Source organism: Ascaphus truei (assembly GCF_040206685.1).
Source record: "Ascaphus truei isolate aAscTru1 chromosome 3 unlocalized genomic scaffold, aAscTru1.hap1 SUPER_3_unloc_12, whole genome shotgun sequence".
Classification (NCBI taxonomy): domain Eukaryota; kingdom Metazoa; phylum Chordata; class Amphibia; order Anura; family Ascaphidae; genus Ascaphus; species Ascaphus truei.
In genome coordinates, this window is record NW_027453824.1 from 212,775 (window position 1) to 240,002 (window position 27,228).

Consider the following 27,228-nt stretch of genomic DNA (forward strand, 5'->3'; position numbering starts at 1 on the left):
ACAGGATTGTGCAGCTAGCAAGAGACCAGGAACCAAACATATTCCAGGGTGTAGAGGACCCCGGAAAACACCAGAGGGTGGCCCCTCACTGGACACCAACCCAGAGACTGACATGAAGAGCCCCCTGCTTACAAAGAAGTGTCTGTCCGGTGCCAACAGTGAGGAACCCTCAACCAACCATCCCAGGGAAGTGGAGCCGGAACCAGTGAGTGACGATCCCTTGACCAGCCCTGAAGATGCCCTGAAAAATGCCAGGTATGACTGTGATATGCTCCGTGAACAATTGAAACAAAAGGAAGATGGTTAGACAGAGCTACAGAAAAATAACGTGAAGCTACAGGAATATGTGCTTGCAATGTACTCTTTAGCCAGGACAGAATTGGACGATCTCAAGACTGAGCTAGATACTGCAAATGCTACTATTTCCGCCATGAATGAAAAGCAGAGCCAATCTGATAAAATGGTGGCTATGCTAAAGCGGAAGTATGAGGAGGCACTGAAGCAGATGACAGTCTTCCAGCAAGAGGTTCACACTGCGCATAGAGCTGAATGCCTCACAACAGGAGGTCAACAGTGTCCGGATAGAGGTGGACGTATCTCAGAAAGAGGTTCAGACACTCCGCAGAGCACTGGATGCCTCACATCATGAGACCAACAGCTGCCGCACAGACCTGGAAGTTTCCAGAAAGGAAATACACAGTCTCACTGAGGAGCTGGACATTTCTAAAGAAACGATTGCCAATCTTGATACAGATCTCAAAGTCTCTCAGAAGGAGCTTCAGACCCTCAACCTAGAGAAGGCTGTCTCACGCCAGGAGACTGTCAGTCTCAAAGCAGATGTGCGTAAATGGAAGGAGGACTGCAAAGAGGCCCTGAAGAATACAGAGACTGAAAAAGGAGAAAATTCAAGATTAAAATAAGAAAACTTAAAACTGAAAGAAGAAAATTTTCAGTTGACAGAAGAAGTCAAGGAAAAGTTTGAAGCAGAGCACCGACTGCAGAACCAACTGCAAGGTCTGCGTACACACCTCCAGTATACTGAGGAGAAGCAGCAAACGCTGCAGGAAGAAAAGCTGCAGGCTGCTAAAGAGGTACAAGCGCTGCAGGAACGTCTGAATACCCAGTACGTCCCCACAGAGCAGTATGAGGAGCTAAAGGCCACGCTGCATGTCACCAGAGCATCATTGGAGGCGGAGCTTCGATACCAGGTGACTCTGTATGAGAGGGAGCGTGAGAAGGCTCAGAAACTGGAGCAAGAGCTGGAGAGACAGAGAGACTGTTCCATTCCCTTGAGTCAGTACACCAAGGAGAAAACAGACGCAGCGGCAACCTTGGACGACAAAAATTACAGAGCTCCAGAATATGAAGGAGACACTGATACAGACTCAGAGAAAGCAAAGTGCGCAGATAAATTCCCTAAGAAGAGACTTGCAAGACGCACTCAAAAAAACAAGGATCTCTCGCGGATGAGATTACAATCCTACAAGGACAAGTATTGACCCTGACTAAGCGTCAGGATCCCACAGCCTCAAAAACCCATGAAGACAAGGGTACAGTGAGAGCTGGGAATACCGCCCATCTGAAAGACAAGGTTGCAAAATTTGAACCACCTAAACAAGCACTAGCAAAACCTTCAGCCACCCAGCAGGCAACAAAAGAAGGTACACGTGCTGAATTAAAACCAGAAGAATCCTTAGCTGATGAAGCTGAAAAGATGGCACATTCTCTGGAAGTGGGTGTGGAATTGCAACTTAATCTCAAAGAGGCTGAACTAGCAACCCCATTGAGTGGGAAAAGGGCAGAGCGACAGCTTCAAAAGCGGAAAACCCAAAGGGCTGTTTTTAAACGCTCTGCAACTGCTGCCATACAGAATGCCTACAATAAGACGAGCACCCGACGCGAGGGAAATCTCATTATTGCGCACGTAGAAAAAAGACTATACTTGGAAAAAGTCCTCCTCGAGCGACTGAGGGGTGCTGATCTCAAACACCTTCTGGAGGAGACACGAACACAGATCTCTGGAGCTGACAAATAAGACTTCTAAACCTGGATGCTGACATTTTCTGTGCACACACGGGTGCGGTTCCAGGAGAGCAGAGAAGCTTACTCTACAGCAGCTAACAGATAAGACATTTATTAACAAGACTTTTTATATCTGTTCATATCATGCTGTGTTTGGGGCTGGGAGACATGCTTATCTAAGGGAGTTGTGAATTAATTGCATAGTATTCACTAGAAATACTCCCAAGTGAATAGAAGCTTTGTTCCCCCCACCCCCCCCCCCCCCCCTGTGTTTGGATGGTTTCCTGATATTAAGGAAAAGGCACAATAAAGCCTTGTTATAATTTCACCTTACAAAAGTCTCCAATTGTGTACCTCTGAGAGCGTCCATCTACAGTGGGTAAGAGGCGTATCCTCCCAGCCCTGCAGATAGGGACTAGGAGAGTGAGTTACCCCTTACACAGGGATAGGTGGGTAAGGGGCGTATCCTCCCAGCCCTGCAGATAGGGACTAGGAGAGTGAGTTATCCTTACACAGAGATAGGTGGGTAAGGGGTGTATCCTCCCAGCCCTGCAGATAAGGACAGTGAGAGTGAGTTATCCTTACACAGGGATAGGTTGGAAAGAAGCCCTGTAGTGAGGGACTGAGAGAGTGAGTTACCCTTACACCGGGATAGGTGGGTAAGGGGCGTATCCTCCCAGCCCTGCAGATAGGGACTGGGAGAGTGAGTTACCCACTTACACAGGGATAGGTAGGTGTAACAGGGGAGTAATCCCTGTTCAAGTAATGTGCCTTTAATCTAGCAGTGTGGTGGTTAACTGCTGGTAGTCAATTAATAAACACCACCTGCCTGATTTAGATTGGTTACAAAAGCCTGTCTGTTGAGACAGGAAGTGACTCCTTAGCTCACTTGTGAGCTGAACTTTGGAGACAGAGCAGAGGTTCTTGAGTCTCCCAGGAGAGACTGAGCAAGAGAACACAGATCTCTGGAGCTGACAAATAAGACTTCTAAACCTGGATGCTGACATTTTATATCTGTTCATTTCATGCTATGTGTTTGGGGGCTGGGAGACATGCTTATCTAAGGGAGTTGTGAATTAATTGCATAGTATTCACTAGAAATACTCCCAAGTGAATAGAAGCTTTGTTCCCCCCCCCCCCCCCCTGTGTTTGGATGGTTTCCTGATATTAAGGAAAAGGCACAATAAAGCCTTGTTATAATTTCACCTTAGAAAAGTCTCCAATTGTGTACCTTTGTGAGCGTCCGTCTACATATGGTGTCCGAAGTGGGATGAGAGGTGTCTTTGAAGTTAAAAAGGACCGGAGATTTTTTATGTGAATTTTTTTTTTATGCTTTTTGCCTACAAACAATCTGAGCAACTTAAAAAAAAAAAAAAAATCTCATGCAGCAGAGACCAGAGTTAAAGTGAAACACACCACTGAAACTTATACTGCACTGAAACTTACAAAACCACAGATGGACTCTTTTCCCCAATCCCAAGAGGAGAGAGACTGCTGAAGCAGCTAAACCTTATTTGCCTATCACAAAGTGTAATATGGTCATTGAAATAGGGGTTTTGCCTTCCAGCCATAGTCAGGGTTCAAGAAGTGAGTCAGCCCTTAAAAAGGGATAGGTGTTTGTTGTTTTCAAAAGTTTCGCTGAAGCAGTGAATACAGATGGTGACCCAAGAGTAGTACTGATTTTGCAAATAAAGGTTGCCACACCGCATAGGGCTACCAGCTGTGAATGGAGTATATGTAGAAAAGTGTGAAAATTGATACAAGACTGTGCTGAAGCAGGGGAATTTTTAGCAAACAAATGCTGAGTGTAAAATTGCCCTATAGGGGAAAAAGGGATTGCTGAACTGTGTAAAAGGTATTTCAAAGCCAATTGCTGAGTGTTGAGTCACCCTGCCGGGAATGAAAGAAATAGTCCACCGCAAAGAATGTTTTTTTTTCTGCAAGTAAAAAAGTCTGCCTATATATATCTTGGGAGCAAAACAGACAACCAAAGTGTGAAGTGTGAATGCCAAAATACCCAAAGATGAGACTGAAAATTACTGAACTCAGGCAGAAAACCAAATTCTGTTGCTGAAGCGGAGGGATTGCACCTAGCAAGTAAATGGTGTAAAGCAAACAGAAGTTTTTACCTAGCAACCACACATTCAGCATACACAATGAGAGATTATACCTAGCAAGTAAATGGTGTAAAGCAAATAGACTTTTTTACCTAGCAACTGCACATCTTGTATACCTGATAAGAGAAAATGCATGCACAGTACTGCTGATATTGAAAAAAAATTACCCAAGAAAGAAAAGTCTACAGCGATGCCAGTGAGAGCTACGACCTCTACAAGCAAAATATGCCCATCTGTAGGACTACCACAATTGGGGGTTCTAGCAAATACAGTGGCAACAGCTGCAATAGCGCCTCCTGAGGTCAGGAAGAAAATTACACCTGATAGCCTAAAAATGGAGGACAAGATGCAGCGTTCCTGTAATGAACCCTAAGGGAACCCGAACCGAGTCACACCCACAAAACACCCCAAGAATAGTGGGGGTGCTTGAACTCGGCACGAACAGAAAAGACCGCCCTCTATGATGACGAAAATGGTCGACAAGAGAAAGAGCGGGAGCAGCAGATCACCCAATATTTCTGTCAGCTAAAGCAACTGCAAGAAAAGCCTGGCGTATATAATGAAGCTGCTAAAGTATCAAATAAAGAAGGAGACCCCAGTATTCCTGATGGGACGGAGTCATCCAAAACAAAAAAGCGGAAAAAGAAAAGCAGTTCTTCACTTACCGTGGAAGGAACAGACACGTCCGCAAATCCTGTGGAGGTAAAGGGGGACTGAGTTGCCCTGCAGCCTAGAGAAAATGGAGAATTCGTCCTGCGGTTAACCGAATATCCAGAGGGCCCAAGGCAGAAGTCGTGTACCCCAAAGAAGTGTCTGTCCGGTGCCAACAGTGAGGAACCCTCAACCAACCATCCCAGGGAAGTGGAGCCGGAACCAGTGAGTGACGATCCCTTGACCAGCCCTGAAGATGCCCTGAAAAATGCCAGGCATGACTGTGATATGCTCCGTGAACAATTGAAACAAAAGGAATATGGTTAGACAGAGCTACAGAAAAATAACGTGAAGCTACAGGAATATGTGCTTGCAATGTACTCTTTAGCCAGGACAGAATTGGACGATCTCAAGACTGAGCTAGATACTGCAAATGCTACTATTTCCGCCATGAATGAAAAGCAGAGCCAATCTGATAAAATGGTGGCTATGCTAAAGCGGAAGTATGAGGAGGCACTGAAGCAGATGACAGTCTTCCAGCAAGAGGTTCACACTGCGCATAGAGCTGAATGCCTCACAACAGGAGGTCAACAGTGTCCGGATAGAGGTGGACGTATCTCAGAAAGAGGTTCAGACACTCCGCAGAGCACTGGATGCCTCACATCATGAGACCAACAGCTGCCGCACAGACCTGGAAGTTTCCAGAAAGGAACTACACAGTCTCACTGAGGAGCTGGACATTTCTAAAGAAACGATTGTCAATCTTGATACAGATCTCCAAGTCTCCCAGAAGGAGCTTCAGACCCTCAACCTAGAGAAGGATGTCTCACGCCAGGAGACTGTCAGTCTCAAAGCAGATGTGCGTAAATGGAAGGAGGACTGCAAAGAGGCCCTGAAGAATACAGAGACTGAAAAAGGAGAAAATTCAAGATTAAAATAAGAAAACTTAAAACTGAAAGAAGAAAATTTTCAGTTGACAGAAGAAGTCAAGGAAAAGTTTGAAGCAGAGCACCGACTGCAGAACCAACTGCAAGGTCTGCGTACACACCTCCAGTATACTGAGGAGAAGCAGCAAACGCTGCAGGAAGAAAAGCTGCAGGCTGCTAAAGAGGTACAGGCGCTGCAGGAACGTCTGCATACCCAGTACGTCCCCACAGAGCAGTATGAGGAGCTAAAGGCCACGCTGCATGTCACCAGAGCATCATTGGAGGCGGAGCTTCGATACCAGGTGACTCTGTATGAGAGGGAGCGTGAGAAGGCTCAGAAACTGGAGCAAGAGCTGGAGAGACAGAGAGACTGTTCCATTCCCTTGAGTCAGTACACCAAGGAGAAAACAGACGCAGCGGCAACCTTGGACGACAAAAATTACAGAGCTCCAGAATATGAAGGAGACACTGATACAGACTCAGAGAAAGCAAAGTGCGCAGATAAATTCCCTGAGAAGAGACTTGCAAGACGCACTCAAAAAAACAGGGATCTCTCGCGGATGAGATTACAATCCTACAAGGACAAGTATTGACCCTGACTAAGCGTCAGGATCCCACAGCCTCAAAAACCCATGAAGACAAGGGTACAGTGAGAGCTGGGAATACCGCCCATCTGAAAGACAAGGTTGCAAAATTTGAACCACCTAAACAAGCACTAGCAAAACCTTCAGCCACCCAGCAGGCAACAAAAGAAGGTACACGTGCTGAATTAAAACCAAAAGAATCCTTAGCTGATGAAGCTGAAAAGATGGCACATTCTCTGGAAGTGGGTGTGGAATTGCAACTTAATCTCAAAGAGGCTGAACTAGCAACCCCATTGAGTGGGAAAAGGGCAGAGCGACAGCTTCAAAAGCGGAAAACCCAAAGGGCTCTCTGCAACTGCTGCCATACAGAATGCCTACAATAAGACGAGCACCCGACGCGAGGGAAATCTCATGACCGCGCACGTAGAAAAAAAGACTATACTTGGAAAAAGTCCTCCTCGAGCGACTGAGGGGTGCTGATCTCAAACACCTTCAGGAGGAGACACGAACACAGATCTCTGGAGCTGACAAATAAGACTTCTAAACCTGGATGCTGACATTTTCTGTGCACACACGGTTGCGGTTCCAGGAGAGCAGAGAAGCTTACTCTACAGCAGCTAACAGATAAGACATTTATTAACAAGACTTTTTATATCTGTTCATTTCATGCTATGTGTTTGGGGGCTGGGAGACATGCTTATCTAAGGGAGTTGTGAATTAATTGCATAGTATTCACTAGAAATACTCCCAAGTGAATAGAAGCTTTGTTTCCCCCCCCCCCCCCCCCCCTGTGTTTGGATGGTTTCCTGATATTAAGGAAAAGGCACAATAAAGCCTTGTTATAATTTCACCTTACAAAAGTCTCCAATTGTGTACCTCTGAGAGCGTCCGTCTACAGTGGGTAAGAGGCGTATCCTCCCAGCCCTGCAGATAGGGACTAGGAGAGTGAGTTACCCCTTACACAGGGATAGGTGGGTAAGGGGCATATCCTCCCAGCCCTGCAGATAGGGACTAGGAGAGTGAGTTATCAATTACACAGGGATAGGTGGGTAAGGGGCGTATCCTCCCAGCCCTGCAGATAGGGACTAGGAGATTGAGTTATCCCTTACACAGGAATTGGTTGTTTATTTATTTGCGTGTTTCCTTAAACTGTAGTGTATAACGTGACTGTAGACGGACGTTCACAGAGGTACACAATTAGGAGGCTTTATAATGTGAAATTATAATAGGCTTTATTGTACCTGTTCCTTTTCATCAGGAAATTATCCAAACACAGGGGGGGGGGAACAAAGCTTCCATTCACTTGGGAGTATTTCTAGTGAAATCCTATGCAATTAGTTCACATCTCCATTAGTTAAGCATGTCTCGCAGCCCCAAAACATATAGCATGAAAATAAGCAGATATAAGCAGTCTCTTAAGAATGAAAGTCTTATCTGTTTCTTGGAGGGAAAATCTTCTCACTTCCTGGTTCAGCTTCAGGTGTAGTAGTTTTCCCTGTGTCTTGAAATCAGCTCTGCTGTGCAGAGCTCAAGACCGGTCAGCTCTCAGTCAGAGCTAAGGAGTCACTTCCTGTCTCAAAGGCAGGCTTTTTGTAAACAATCTAATCAGGCAGGTGGAGTTTAGTAATTAACTACCACACTGCTAGATTAAAGGCACATTACTGAACAGGGATAGGTCCCCTGTTACAGTGACAGGCAGAATAAAGGCCATGGTTTAATTTCCCCAAATCTGTCTATCTGATTGTACCTGTGCACATGTCTCTCCCCCACGCACTCTGCCCATAATAAACACACACACACACACACACACACACACACACACACACACACACACACACACACACACACACACAGTGCCCATAATATACACACACACACAGACTGTGCCCATAATATACCCACAAACACTGTGCCCATAATATAACCCCCACACTCACTCTGCCCATAATAAACACACACATTTTGCCCATAACCCCACACTGTGCCCATAATATACCCCCACACGCACTGAGCACCTAATATACCCCCCACACACAATGTGCCCATAATATACCCCCACACACTGTGCCCATAATATATACCGCCACACACACACACTGTGCCCATATTATACCCACACACACTGTGCCCATATTATACCACCACACACACTGTGCTCATAATATACCCACACACACTGTGCTCATAATATACCCCCACACACTGTGCCCATAATATACCCCCACACGCACTGAGCTTCTAATATACCCCCCAAACACAATGTGCCCATAATATACCCCCACACACACTGTACCCATAATATATACCGCCACACACACACACACTGTGCCCATAATATACCCACACACACTGTGCCCATATAATACCACCACACACTGTGCTCATAATATACCCCCCCACACACTGTGCCCATAATATACCCACACACACTGTGCCCATATTATACCACCACACACACTGTGCTCATAATATACCCCCCACACACTGTGCCCATAATATACCCACACACTGTGCCCATAATATACCCCCACACACACTGTGCCCATAATATACCCACACACTGTGCCCATAATATACCCCCCCACACACTGTGCCCATAATATACCCCCCCACACACTGTGCCCATAATATATCCACACACTGTGCCCATAATATACCCCCACACACACTGTGCCCATAATATACCCACACACTGTGCCCATAATATACCCCCCCACACACTGTGCCCATAATATACCCCCCCACACACTGTGCCCATAATATACCCCCACACACACTGTGCCCATAATATACCCACACACTGTGCCCATAATATACCCCCCCACACACTGTGCCCATAATATACCCCCCACACACTGTGCCCATAATATACCCCCACACACACTGTGCCCATAATATACCCCCACACACACTGTGCCCATAATATACCCCCACACACACTGTGCCCATAATATACCCCCACACACAATGTGCTCATAATATACCCCCACACACAATGTGCCCATATTATACCACCACACACACTGTGCTCATAATATACCCACACACACTGTGCCCATAATATACCCACCACACGCACTGAGCTCATAATATATACCTCCCCACACACTGTGCCCATAATATACCCACACACTGTGCCCATAATATATACCGCCACACACACTGTGCCCATAATATAACCCCCACACACACTGTGCCCATAATATACCCCCACACACTGTGCCCATAATATACCCCCCACAAACACTGTGCCCATAATATACCCACACACTGTGCCCATAATATACCCCCCACACGCACTGTACTCATAATATACCCCCCACACACAGTGTGCCCATAATATACCCCCACACACAATGTGCCCATAATATACCCCCACACACTGTGCCCATAATATACCCCCCACACACACTGTGCCCATAATATACCCCCACATACTGTGCCCATAATATACCCACACACTGTGCCCATAATATACCCCCCCACACACACTGTGCCCATAATATACCCACACACACACTGTGCCCATAATATACCCCCACACACTGTGCCCATAATATACCCCCACACACTGTGCCCATAATATATACCATGTGTGCCCATCTCCTACCCTTTGTGTATGCCGTGGATTGGATGCAGCCGATCGTACATTGATGGGAGCGCCGGTAACTGTATCACTCGTTATCATATTGTGGTGTGAAGCATTTACTCTGTTATATCCCATAATATACCCCCCCACACACTGTGCCCATAATATACCCCCCCACACACTGTGCCCATAATATACCCCCACACACACTGTGCCCATAATATACCCCCCCACACTGTGCCCATAATATACCCCCACACACTGTGCCCATAATATACCCCCCCACACGCACTGTGCCCATAATATACCCCCCCACACACTGTGCCCATAATATACCCCCCCACACTGTGCCCATAATATACTCCACACACACTGTGCCCATAATATACCCCCCCACACACTGTGCCCATAATATACCCACCTACACACTGTGCCCATAATATACCCCCCCACACACTGTGCCCATAATATACCCCCCACACACTGTGCCCATAATATACCCCCCCACACACTGTGCCCATAATATACCCCCACACACACTGTGCCCATAATATACCCCCCCACACACTGTGCCCATAATATACCCCCACGCACACTGTGCCCATAATATACCCCCCCCACACACTGTGCCCATAATATACCCCCCACACACACTGTGCCCATAATATACCCCCACACACTGTGCCCATAATATACCCCCACACACACTGTGCCCATAATATACCCCCACACACACTGTGCCCATAATATACCCCCACACACACTGTGCCCATAATATACCCCCCCACACTGTGCCCATAATATACCCCCCCACACTGTGCCCATAATATACCCCCCACACGCACTGTGCCCATAATATACCCCCCACACACACTGTGCCCATAATATACCCCCCCACACTGTGCCCATAATATACCCCCACACACTGTGCCCATAATATACCCCACACACAGTGCCCATAATATACCCCACACACTGTGCCCATAATATACCCCCACACACACTGTGCCCATAATATACCCCCACACACACTGTGCCCATAATATACCCCCACACACTGTGCCCATAATATACCCCCACACACTGTGCCCATAATATACCCCCACACACACTGTGCCCATAATATACCCCCACACACACTGTGCCCATAATATACCCCCCACACTGTGCCCATAATATACCCCCCACACGCACTGTGCCCATAATATACCCCACACACGCACTGTGCCCATAATATACCCACACACTGTGCCCATAATATACCCCCCCACACTGTGCCCATAATATACCAACACACTGTGCCCATAATATACCCCCACACACACTGTGCCCATAATATACCAACACACTGTGCCCATAAAATACCCCCACACACACTGTGCCCATAATATACCCACACACTGTGCCCATAATATACCCCCCACACACTGTGCCCATAATATACCCACACACTGTGCCCATAATATACCCACACACTGTGCCCATAATATACCCCCACACACTGTGCCCATAATATACCCCCACACACTGTGCCCATAATATACCCCCCCACACACTGTGCCCATAATATACCCCCCCACACACTGTGCCCATAATATACCCCCCACACACTGTGCCCATAATATACCCCCACACACACTGTGCCCATAATATACCCACACACTGTGCCCATAATATACCCCCACACACACACTGTGCCCATAATAAACCCCCCCACAAACTGTGCCCATATTATACCACCCACACACTGTGCCCATAATATACCCCCACACACACTGTGCCCATAATATACCCACACACACTGTGCCCATAATATACCCACACACTGTGCCCATAATATACCCACACACTGTGCCCATAATATATCCCCCCACACTGTGCCCATAATATACCCACACAGTGTGCCCATAATATACCCCCACACACTGTGCCCATAATATACCCCCACACACTGTGCCCATAATATACACCCACACACAGTGTGCCCATAATATACCCCCCACACACTGTGCCCATAATATACCACCACACACACTGTGCCCATAATATACCCCCACACACACTGTGCCCATAATATACCCCCCCACACACTGTGCCCATAATATACCCCCACACACTGTGCCCATAATATACCCACACACACTGTGCCCATAATATATCCCCCACACTGTGCCCATAATATACCCCCCACACACACTGTGCCCATAATATACCCACACACACTGTGCCCATAATATACCCACACACACTGTGCCCATAATATACCCCCCACACACTGTGCCCATAATATACCCCCACACACTGTGCCCATAATATACCCACACACACTGTGCCCATAATATACCCACACACACTGTGCCCATAATATATCCCCCACACTGTGCCCATAATATATCCCCCACACACACTGTGCCCATAATATACCCACACACACTGTGCCCATAATATACCCCCACACACACTGTGCCCATAATATACCCCCCCACACACTGTGCCCATAATATACCCCCACACACTGTGCCCATAATATACCCACACACACTGTGCCCATAATATATCCCCCACACTGTGCCCATAATATACCCCCCACACACACTGTGCCCATAATATACCCACACACACTGTGCCCATAATATACCCACACACACTGTGCCCATAATATACCCCCCACACACACTGTGCCCATAATATACCCCCCACACACACTGTGCCCATAATATACCCCCACATACTGTGCCCATAATATACCCCCCAAACACACACACTGTGCCCATAATATACCCCCACACACACACACTGTGCCCATAATATACCCCCACACACTGTGCCCATAATATACCCCCACACTGTGCCCATAATATACCCACACACTGTGCCCATAATATACCCCCCACACACACTGTGCCCATAATATACCCCCACACACACTGTGCCCATAATATACCCCCACACACACTGTGCCCATAATATACCCCCACACACACTGTGCCCATAATATACCCCCACACACACTGTGCCCATAATATACCCCCACACACACTGTGCCCATAATATACCCCCACACACACTGTGCCCATAATATACCCCCCCACACACTGTGCCCATAATATACCCCAACACACACTGTGCCCATAATATACCCCCACACACACTGTGCCCATATAATACCCCCACACACACTGTGCCCATAATATACCCCCACACACACTGTGCCCATAATATACCCCCCCACACACTGTGCCCATAATATACCCCCACACTGTGCCCATAATATACCCCCACACACACTGTGCCCATAATATACCCCCCCCACACACACACTGTGCCCATAATATACCCCCCCACACACTGTGCCCATAATATACCCCCCCACACACTGTGCCCATAATATACCCCCCCACACACTGTGCCCATAATATACCCCCCCACACACTGTGCCCATAATATACACACACACTGTGCCCATAATATACCCCCCACACACACTGTGCCCATAATATACCCCCCCACACACACACTGTGCCCATAATATACCCCCACACACACTGTGCGAATAATATACCCCCCACACACTGTGCCCATAATATACCCCCCCACACTGTGCCCATAATATACCCCCACACACTGTGCCCATAATATACCCCCACACTGTGCTCATAATATACCCCCCCACACACTGTGCCCTTAATATACCCCCACACGCACTGTGCCCATAATATATACCCTCCACACTGTGCCCATAATATACCCCCACACTGTGCCCATAATATACCCCCCCACACACTGTGCCCATAATATACCCCCACACACACTGTGCCCATAATATACCCCCACACACACTGTGCCCATAATATACCCCACACACTGTGCCCATAATATACCCCCCCACACACACTGTGCCCATAATATACCCCACACACACTGTGCCCATAATATACCCCCCCACACACTGTGCCCATAATATACCCCCCCACACACTGTGCCCATAATATACCCCCCCACACACTGTGCCCATAATATACACACACACTGTGCCCATAATATACCCCCCCCACACACTGTGCCCATAATATACCCCCCACACACACTGTGCCCATAATATACCCCCACACACTGTGCCCATAATATACCCCCACACACTGTGCCCATAATATATACCATGTGTGCCCATCTCCTACCCTTTGTGTATGCCGTGGATTGGATGCAGCCGATCGTACATTGATGGGAGCGCCGGTAACTGTATCACTCGTTATCATATTGTGGTGTGAAGCATTTACTCTGTTATATCCCATAATATACCCCCCCACACACTGTGCCCATAATATACCCCCACACACACTGTGCGCATAATATACCCCCCCACACTGTGTCCATAATATACCCCACACACTGTGCCCATAATATACCCCCACACACACTGTGCCCATAATATACCCCCACACACTGTGCCCATAATATACCCCACACACTGTGCCCATAATATACCCCCACGCACACTGTGCCCATAATATACCCCCACACACACTGTGCCCATAATATACCCCCACACACACTGTGCCCATAATATACCCACACACTGTGCCCATAATATACCCCCACACACTGTGCTCATAATATACCCCCCCACACTGTGCCCATAATATACCCCCCACACGCACTGTGCCCATAATATACCCCACACACACACACTGTGCCCATAATATACCCACACACTGTGCCCATAATATACCCCCCCAACACTGTGCCCATAATATACCCCACACACGCACTGTGCCCATAATATACCCCCACACACACTGTGCCCATAATATACCCCACACACTGTGCCCATAATATACCCCCACGCACACTGTGCCCATAATATACCCCCACACACACTGTGCCCATAATATACCCCCACACACGCTGTGCCCATAATATACCCACACACTGTGCCCATAATATACCCCCACACACTGTGCCCATAATATACCCCCCACACTGTGCCCACTGTGCCCATAATATACCCACACACTGTGCCCATAATATACCCCCACACACTGTGCCCATAATATACCCCCCCACACACTGTGCCCATAATATACCCCCCCACACACTGTGCCCATAATATACCCCCCACACACTGTGCCCATAATATACCCCCACACACACTGTGCCCATAATATACCCACACACTGTGCCCATAATATACCCCCACACACACTGTGCCCATAATAACCCCCCCACACACTGTGCCCATATTATACCCCCCACACACTGTGCCCATAGTATACCCCCACACACACTGTGCCCATAATATACCCACACACACTGTGCCCATAATATACCCACACACTGTGCCCATAATATATCCCCCCACACTGTGCCCATAATATACCCCCCCACACACTGTGCCCATAATATACCCACACAGTGTGCCCATAATATACCCCCACACACTGTGCCCATAATATACCCCCCACACACTGTGCCCATAATATACACCCACACACAGTGTGCCCATAATATACCCCCATACACACTGTGCCCATAATATACCACCACACACACTGTGCCCATAATATACCCCCACACACACTGTGCCCATAATATACCCCCCCACACACTGTGCCCATAATATACCCCCACACACTGTGCCCATAATATACCCACACACACTGTGCCCATAATATACCCCCCACACTGTGCCCATAATATACCCCCCCACACACACTGTGCCCATAATTTACCCCCACACACACTGTGCCCATAATATACCCCCCCACACACACTGTGCCCATAATATACCCCCCACACGTACTGTGCCCATAATATACCCCCACACTGTGCCCATAATATACCCCCACACTTTGCCCATAATATACCCCCACACACACTGTGCCCATAATATACCCACACACACTGTGCCCATAATATACCCACACACACTGTGCCCATAATATACCCCCCACACAAACTGTGCCCATAATATACCCCCCACACACACTGTGCCCATAATATACCCCCACACACACTGTGCCCATAATATCCCCACACATACTGTGCCCATAATATACCCCCCCCACACACACACTGTGCCCATAATATACCCCCACACACACACACTGTGCCCATAATATACCCCCACACACTGTGCCCATAATATACCCCCACACTGTGCCCATAATATACCCACACACTGTGCCCATAATATACCCCCCACACACACTGTGCCCATAATATACCCCCACACACACTGTGCCCATAATATACCCCCACACACACTGTGCCCATAATATACCCCCACACACACTGTGCCCATAATATACCCCCACACACACTGTGCCCATAATATACCCCCACACACACTGTGCCCATAATATACCCCCACACACACTGTGCCCATAATATACCCCCACACACACTGTGCCCATAATATACCCCCACACACACTGTGCCCATAATATACCCCCACACACACTGTGCCCATAATATACCCCCACACACACTGTGCCCATAATATACCCCCACACACACTGTGCCCATAATATACCCCCCCACACACTGTGCCCATAATATACCCCCACACTGTGCCCATAATATACCCCCACACACACTGTGGCCATAATATACCCCCCCACACACACACTGTGCCCATAATATACCCCCCCACACACTGTGCCCATAATATACCCCCCACACACTGTGCCCATAATATACCCCCCCACACACTGTGCCCATAATATACCCCCCCACACACTGTGCCCATAATATACACACACACTGTGCCCATAATATACCCCCCACACACACTGTGCCCATAATATACCCCCCCACACACACACTGTGCCCATAATATACCCCCACACACACTGTGCCAATAATATACCCCCCACACACTGTGCCCATAATATACCCCCCACACTGTGCCCATAATATACCCCCACATACTGTGCCCATAATATACCCCCACACTGTGCCCATAATATACCCCCCCACACAATGTGCCCATAATATACCCCCACACGCACTGTGCCCATAATATATACCCCCCACACTGTGCCCATAATATACCCCCACACTGTGCCCATAATATACCCCCCCACACACTGTGCCCATAATATACCCCCACACACACTGTGCCCATAATATACCCCCACACACACTGTGCCCATAATATACCCCACACACTGTGCCCATAATATACCCCCCCACACACACTGTGCCCATAATATACCCCCCACACACTGTGCCCATAATATACCCCCCCCACACACTGTGCCCATAATATACCCCCCCCACACACTGTGCCCATAATATACCCCCCCACACACTGTGCCCATAATATACACACACACTGTGCCCATAATATACCCCCCCACACACACTGTGCCCATAATATACCCCCCACACACACTGTGCCCATAATATACCCCCACACACTGTGCCCATAATATACCCCCACACACTGTGCCCATAATATATACCATGTGTGCCCATCTCCTACCCTTTGTGTATGCCGTGGATTGGATGCAGCCGATCGTACATTGATGGGAGCGCCGGTAACTGTATCACTCGTTATCATATTGTGGTGTGAAGCATTTACTCTGTTATATCCCACAATATACCCCCCCACACACTGTGCCCATAATATACCCCCCCACACACTGTGCCCATAATATACCCCCACACACACTGTGCCCATAATATACCCCACACACTGTGCCCATAATATACCCCCACGCACACTGTGCCCATAATATACCCCACAAACTGTGCCCATAATATACCCCCACGCACACTGTGCCCATAATATACCCCCACACACACTGTGCCCATAATATACCCCCACACACACTGTGCCCATAATATACCCACACACTGTGCCCATAATATACCCCCACACACTGTGCCCATAATATACCCCCACACACTGTGCCCATAATATACCCCCACACTGTGCCCATAATATACCCCCATACACACTGTGCTCATAATATACCCCCACACACACTGTGCCCATAATATACCCCCACACTGTGCCCATAATATACCCACACACTGTGCCCATAATATACCCCCACACACACTGTGCCCATAATATACCCACACACTGTGCCCATAATATACCCCCACACACACTGTGCCCATAATATACCCACACACTGTGCCCATAATATACCCCCCCACACACTGTGCCCATAATATACCCCCACACACTGTGCCCATAATATACCCACACACTGTGCCCATAATATACCCCCACACACACTGTGCCCATAATAAACCCACACACTGTGCCCATAATATACCCCCCCACACACTGTGCCCATAATAAACCCCCCCACACACTGTGCCCATAATATACCCCCCCACACACTGTGCCCATAATATACCCCCACACACACTGTGCCCATAATATACCCCCACACACAATGTGCCCATATTATACCACCACACACACTGTACTCATAATATACCCACACACACTGTGCCCATAATATACCCACCACACGCACTGAGCTCATAATATATACCTCCCCACACACTGTGCCCATAATATACCCACACACTGTGCCCATAATATACCCCCCCACACACTGTGCCCATAATATACCCCCCACAAACACTGTGCCCATAATATACCCACACACTGTGCCCATAATATATATCTCCCCACACTGTGCCCATAATATACCCCACACACACTGTGCCCATAATATACCCCCCACACACACTGTGCCCAGAATATACCCCCACACTGTGCCCAGAATATACCCCCCCACACACACTGTGCCCATAATATACCGCCCCACACACTGTGCCCATAATATACCCCCACACACACTGTGCCCATAATATACCCCCACACTGTGCCCATAATATACCCCCACACTGTGCCCATAATATACCCCCACACACACTGTGCCCATAATATACCCCACACACTGTGCCCATAATATACCCCCACGCACACTGTGCCCATAATATACCCCACAAACTGTGCCCATAATATACCCCCACGCACACTGTGCCCATAATATACCCCCACACACACTGTGCCCATAATATACCCCCACACACACTGTGCCCATAATATACCCACACACTGTGCCCATAATATACCCCCACACACTGTGCCCATAATATACCCCCACACACTGTGCCCATAATATACCCCCACACTGTGCCCATAATATACCCCCATACACACTGTGCTCATAATATACCCCCACACACACTGTGCCCATAATATACCCCCACACTGTGCCCATAATATACCCCCACACGTACTGTGCCCATAATATACCCACACACTGTGCCCATAATATACCCCCACACACACTGTGCCCATAATATACCCACACACTGTGCCCATAATATACCCCCACACACACTGTGCCCATAATATACCCACACACTGTGCCCATAATATACCCCCCCACACACTGTGCCCATAATATACCCCCCCAGACACTGTGCCCATAATATACCCACACACTGTGCCCATAATATACCCCCACACACACTGTGCCCATAATAAACCCACACACTGTGCCCATAATATACCCCCCCACACACTGTGCCCATAATATACCCCCCCACACACTGTGCCCATAATATACCCCCCCACACACTGTGCCCATAATATACCCTCACACTGTGCCCATAATATACCCCCCCACACACTGTGCCCATAATATACCCCCACACACTGTGCCCATAATATACCCCCACACACACTGTGCCCATAATATACCCCCACACACACTGTGCCCATAATATACCCCCACACACACTGTGCCCATAATATACCCCCACACACAATGTGCCCATATTATACCACCACACACACTGTACTCATAATATACCCACACACACTGTGCCCATAATATACCGCCCCACACACTGTGCCCATAATATACCCCCACACACACTGTGCCCATAATATACCCCCACACTGTGCCCATAATATACCCCCACACACACTGTGCCCATAATATACCCCCACACTGTGCCCATAATATACCCCCACACTGTGCCCATAATATACCCCCACACTGTGCCCATAATATACCCACACACACTGTGCCCATAATATACCCCCCACACACACTGTGCCCATAATATACCCCCACACACTGTGCCCATAATATACCCCCCACAAACACTGTGCCCATAATATACCCACACACTGTGCCCATAATATATATCTCCCCACACTGTGCCCATAATATACCCCCCACACGCACTGAACTCATAATATACCCCCCACACACAGTGTGCCCATAATATACCCCGACACACAATGTGCCCATAATATACCCCCACACACTGTGCCCATAATATACCCCCCCACACACTGTGCCCATAATATACCCCCCCACACACTGTGCCCATAATATACCCCCACATACTGTGTCCATAATATACCCCCCACACACACTGTGCCCATAATATACCCCCACACACTGTGCCCATAATATACCCCCACACACTGTGCCCATAATATACCCCCACACACTGTGCCCATAATATATACCATGTGTGCCCATCTCCTACCCTTTGTGTATGCCGTGGATTGGATGCAGCCGATCGTACATTGATGGGAGCGCCGGTAACTGTATCACTCGTTATCATATTGTGGTGTGAAGCATTTACTCTGTTATATCCCATAATATACCCCCCCACACATTGTGCCCATAATATACCCCCCCACACACTGTGCCCATAATATACCCCCACACACACTGTGCCCATAATATACCCCACACACTGTGCCCATAATATACCCCCACACACACTGTGCCCATAATATACCCCCACACACTGTGCCCATAATATACCCCCACACACTGTGCCCATAATATACCCCCACACACACTGTGCCCATAATATACCCCCACACACACTGTGCCCATAATATACCCCCCCACACTGTGCCCATAATATACCCCCCCACACTGTGCCCATAATATACCCCCCACACGCACTGTGCCCATAATATACCCCCCACACACACTGTGCCCATAATATACCCCCCCACACTGTGCCCATAATATACCCCCACACACTGTGCCCATAATATACCGCACACACACTGTGCCCATAATATACCCCCACACACACTGTGCCCATAATATACCCCCACACACTGTGCCCATAATATACCCCCACACACTGTGCCCATAATATACCCCCACACACACTGTGCCCATAATATACCCCCACACACACTGTGCCCATAATATACTCCCCCACACTGTGCCCATAATATACCCCCCACACGCACTGTGCCCATAATATACCCCACACACACACTGTGCCCATAATATACCCACACACTGTGCCCATAATATACCCCCCCACACTGTGCCCATAATATACCCCCCACACGCACTGTGCCCATAATATACCCCCACACACACTGTGCCCATAATATACCCACACACTGTGCCCATAAAATACCCCCACACAAACTGTGCCCATAATATACCCACACACTGTGCCCATAATATACCCCCCACACAGTGCCCATAATATACCCACACACTGTGCCCATAATATACCCACACACTGGGCCCATAATATACCCCCACACACACTGTGCCCATAATATACCCCCCCACACACTGTGCCCATAATATACCCCCCCACACACTGTGCACATAATATACCCCCACACTGTGCCCATAATATACCCCCACACACACTGTGCCCATAATATACCCACACACTGTGCCCATAATATACCCCCACACACACTGTGCCCATAATATACCCCCCACACACTGTGCCCATAATATACCCCCCCACTCACTGTGCCCATAATATACCCCCCCACACACTGTGCCCATAATATACCCCCACACACACTGTGCCCATAATATACCCCCACACACACTGTGCCCATAATATACCCCCACACACACTGTGCCCATAATATACCCCCACACACACTGTGCCCATAATATGCCCCCACACACACTGTGCCCATAATATACCCACACACACACACACTGTGCCCATAATATACCCCCACACACTGTGCCCATAATATACCCACACACTGTGCCCATAATATATCCCCCCACACTGTGCCCATAATATACCCCCACACACACTGTGCCCATAATATACCCACAGTGTGCCCATAATATACCCCCACACACTGTGCCCATAATATACCCCCCACACTGTGCCCATAATATACACCCACACACAGTGTGCCCATAATATACCCCCCCACACACTGTGCCCATAATATACCACCACACACACTGTGCCCATAATATACCCCCACACACACTGTGCCCATAATATACCCCCACACACACTGTGCCCATAATATACCCCCACACACTGTGCCCATAATATACCCACACACACTGTGCCCATAATATACCCCCCACACTGTGCCCATAATATACCCCCACACACACACTGTGCCCATAATTTACCCCCACACACACTGTGCCCATAATATACCCCCCACACACACACTGTGCCCATAATATACCCCCCACACGCACTGTGCCCATAATATACCCCCACACTGTGCCCATAATATACCCCCACACTGTGCCCATAATATACCCCCACACACACTGTGCCCATAATATACCCACACACTGTGCCCATAATATACCCACACACACTGTGCCCATAATATACCCCCCACACACACTGTGCCCATAATATACCCCCACACACACTGTGCCCAGAATATACCCCCACACACTGTGCCCATAATATACCCCCCCCACACACACTGTGCCCAGAATATACCCCCACACACTGTGCCCATAATATACCCCCACACACTGTGCCCAGAATATACCCCCACACACACTGTGCCCATAAAATACCCCCCACACACACTGTGCCCATAATATCCCCACACACACTGTGCCCATAATATACCCCCCCACACACACACTGTGCCCATAATATACCCCCACACACTGTGCCCATAATATACCCCCACACTGTGCCCATAATATACCCCCACACACTGTGCCCATAATATACCCCCCACACACACTGTGCCCAGAATATACCCCCATACTGTGCCCATAATATACCCCCCCACACACACTGTGCCCATAATATACCCCCACACACACTGTGCCCATAATATACCCCCACACACACTGTGCCCATAATATACCCCCACACACACTGTGCCCATAATATACCCCCACACACACTGTGCCCATAATATACCCCCACACACACTGTGCCCATAATATACCCCCACACACACTGTGCCCATAATATACCCCCACACACACTGTGCCCATAATATACCCCCACACACACTGTGCCCATAATATACCCCCACACACTGTGCCCATAATATACCCCCCACACGCACTGTGCCCATAATATACACCCACACACACTGTGCCCATAATATATACCCACACACTGTGCCCACAATATACCCCCACACACACTGTGCCCATAATATACCCCCACACACTGTACCCATAATATACCCCCACACACTGTGCCCATAATATACCCCCACACACTGTGCCCATAATATACCCCCACACACTGTGCCCATAATATATACCCACACACACTGTGCCCATAATATATACCCACACACTGTGCCCATAATATACCCCACACACTGTGCCCATAATATACCCCCACACACACTGTGCCCATAATATACACCCACACACACTGTGCCCATAATATACCCCCCACACGCACTGTGCCCATAATATACCCCCCAAATGCACAGTGCCCATAATATACCCCCACACACACTGTGCCCATAATATACCCACACACTGTGCCCATAATATACCCCCACACACTGTGCCCATAATATACCCACACACACTGTGCCCATAATATACCCCCACACACACTGTGCCCATAATATACCCCCCACACACACTGTGCCCATAATATACCCCCACACAATGTGCCCATAATATACCCCCACACACTGTGCCCATAATATACCCCCACACTGTGCCCATAATATACCCACACACACTGTGCCCATAATATACCCCCCACACACTGTGCCCATAATATACCCACACATACTGTGCCCATAATATACCCCCACACACTGTGCCCATAATATACCCCCCCACACACTGTGCCCATAATATACCCCCACACACACTGTGCCCATAATATACCCCCACACTGTGCCCATAATATACCCCCACACACACTGTGCCCATAATATACCCCCACACACACTGTGCCCATAATATACCCCCACACACACTGTGCCCATAATATACCCCCACACTGTGCCCATAATATACCCCCACACTGTGCCCATAATATACCCCACACACACTGTGCCCATAATATACCCCCCACACACACTGTGCCCAGAATATACCCCCACACTGTGCCCAGAATATACCCCCCACACACACTGTGCCCATAATATACCCCCCCCACACTGTGCCCATAATATACCCCCACACACACTGTGCCCATAATATACCCCCACACACACTGTGCCCATAATATACCCCCACACTGTGCCCATAATATACCCCCACACACACTGTGCCCATAATATACCCCCACACTGTGCCCATAATATACCCCCACACTGTGCCCATAATATACCCCCACACTGTGCCCATAATATACCCCCACACTGTGCCCATAATATACCCACACACACTGTGCCCATAATATACCCCCCACACACACTGTGCCCATAATATACCCCCCACACACACTGTGCCCAGAATATACCCCCACACTGTGCCCATAATATACCCCCCCACACACACTGTGCCCATAATATACCCCCACACACACTGTGCCCATAATATACCCCCACACACACTGTGCCCATAATATACCCCCACACACACTGTGCCCATAATATACACCCACACACACTGTGCCCATAATATATACCCACACACTGTGCCCACAATATACCCCCACACACACTGTGCCCATAATATACCCCCACACACTGTACCCATAATATACCCCCACACACTGTGCCCATAATATACCCCCACACACTGTGCCCATAATATACCCCCACACACTGTGCCCATAATATATACCCACACACACTGTGCCCATAATATATACCCACACACTGTGCCCATAATATACCCCACACACTGTGCCCATAATATACCCCCACACACACTGTGCCCATAATATACACCCACACACACTGTGCCCATAATATACCCCCCACACGCACTGTGCCCATAATATACCCCCCAAACGCACAGTGCCCATAATATACCCCCACACACACTGTGCCCATAATATACCCACACACTGTGCCCATAATATACCCCCACACACTGTGCCCATAATATACCCACACACACTGTGCCCATAATATACCCCCACACACACTGTGCCCATAATATACCCCCCACACACACTGTGCCCATAATATACCCCCCACACAATGTGCCCATAATATACCCCCACACACTGTGCCCATAATATACCCCCACACACTGTGCCCATAATATACCCCCACACTGTGCCCATAATATACCCACACACACTGTGCCCATAATATACCCCCCACACACTGTGCCCATAATATACCCACACACACTGTGCCCATAATATACCCCCACACACTGTGCCCATAATATACCCCCCCACACACTGTGCCCATAATATACCCCCACACACACTGTGCCCATAATATACCCCCACACTGTGCCCATAATATACCCCCACACACACTGTGCCCATAATATACCCCCACACACACTGTGCCCATAATATACCCCCACACACACTGTGCCCATAATATACCCCCACACTGTGCCCATAATATACCCCCACACTGTGCCCATAATATACCCCACACACACTGTGCCCATAATATACCCCCCACACACACTGTGCCCAGAATATACCCCCACACTGTGCCCAGAATATACCCCCCACACACACTGTGCCCATAATATACCCCCCCACACTGTGCCCATAATATACCCCCACACACACTGTGCCCATAATATACCCCCACACACACTGTGCCCATAATATACCCCCACACTGTGCCCATAATATACCCCCACACACACTGTGCCCAGAATATACCCCCACACTGTGCCCATAATATACCCCCACACTGTGCCCATAATATACCCCCACACTGTGCCCATAATATACCCCCACACTGTGCCCATAATATACCCACACACACTGTGCCCATAATATACCCCCCACACACACTGTGCCCATAATATACCCCCCACACACACTGTGCCCAGAATATACCCCCACACTGTGCCCATAATATACCCCCCCACACACACTGTGCCCATAATATACCCCCACACACACTGTGCCCATAATATACCCCCACACACACTGTGCCCATAATATACCCCCACACACACTGTGCCCATAATATACCCCCACACACACTGTGCCCATAATATACCCCCACACACACTGTGCCCATAATATACCCCCACACTGTGCCCATAATATACCCCCACACTGTGCCCATAATATACCCACACACACTGTGCCCATAATATACCCCCCACACACACTGTGCCCAGAATATACCCCCACACTGTGCCCATAATATACCCCCCCCACACACTGTGCCCATAATATACCCCCACACACACTGTGCCCATAATATACCCCCACACACACTGTGCCCATAATATACCCCCACACTGTGCCCATAATATACCCCCACACTGTGCCCATAATATACCCCCACACTGTGCCCATAATATACCCACACACACTGTGCCCATAATATACCCCCCCCACACACTGTGCCCATAATATACCCCCACACTGTGCCCATAATATACCCCCACACACACACTGTGCCCATAATATACCCCCCCCACACACACACACTGTGCCCATAATATACCCACCCACACACTGTGCCCATAATATACCCCCCCACACACTGTGCCCATAATATACCCCCCCACACACTGTGCCCATAATATACCCCCCCACACACTGTGCCCATAATATACACACACACTGTGCCCATAATATACCCCCCACACACACTGTGCCCATAATATACCCCCCCCACACACACACTGTGCCCATAATATACCCCCACACACACTGTGCCCATAATATACCCCCCCCACACACACACTGTGCCCATAATATACCCCTCCACACTGTGCCCATAATATACCCCCACACACTGTGCCCATAATATACCCCCACACTGTGCCCATAATATACCCCCCACACACTGTGCCCATAATATACCCCCACACGCACTGTGCCCATAATATATACCCCCCACACTGTGCCCATAATATACCCCCACACTGTGCCCATAATATACCCCCCCACACACTGTGCCCATAATA

The 27,228-nt window shown here is 48.6% G+C and overlaps 1 protein-coding gene across 6 annotated transcripts in view; it reads right to left on the reverse strand.

Moving 5' to 3' along the window:
- The window catches only part of PKNOX1 (PBX/knotted 1 homeobox 1), a 236,018-nt gene that overhangs the window by 206,241 nt on the left and 2,549 nt on the right, over positions 1–27,228 (reverse strand). Inside the window, exon 1 of one of the 6 annotated variants that reach the window (XM_075580547.1) lies at positions 4,805–4,826. The exons of the other annotated variants lie outside the window; for them this stretch is intronic. The gene's annotated coding sequence lies outside the window, so the exon portion shown is untranslated. Of the gene's footprint in view, positions 1–4,804; positions 4,827–27,228 lie in introns of those variants that run through there. 6 annotated transcript variants of the gene reach the window in all.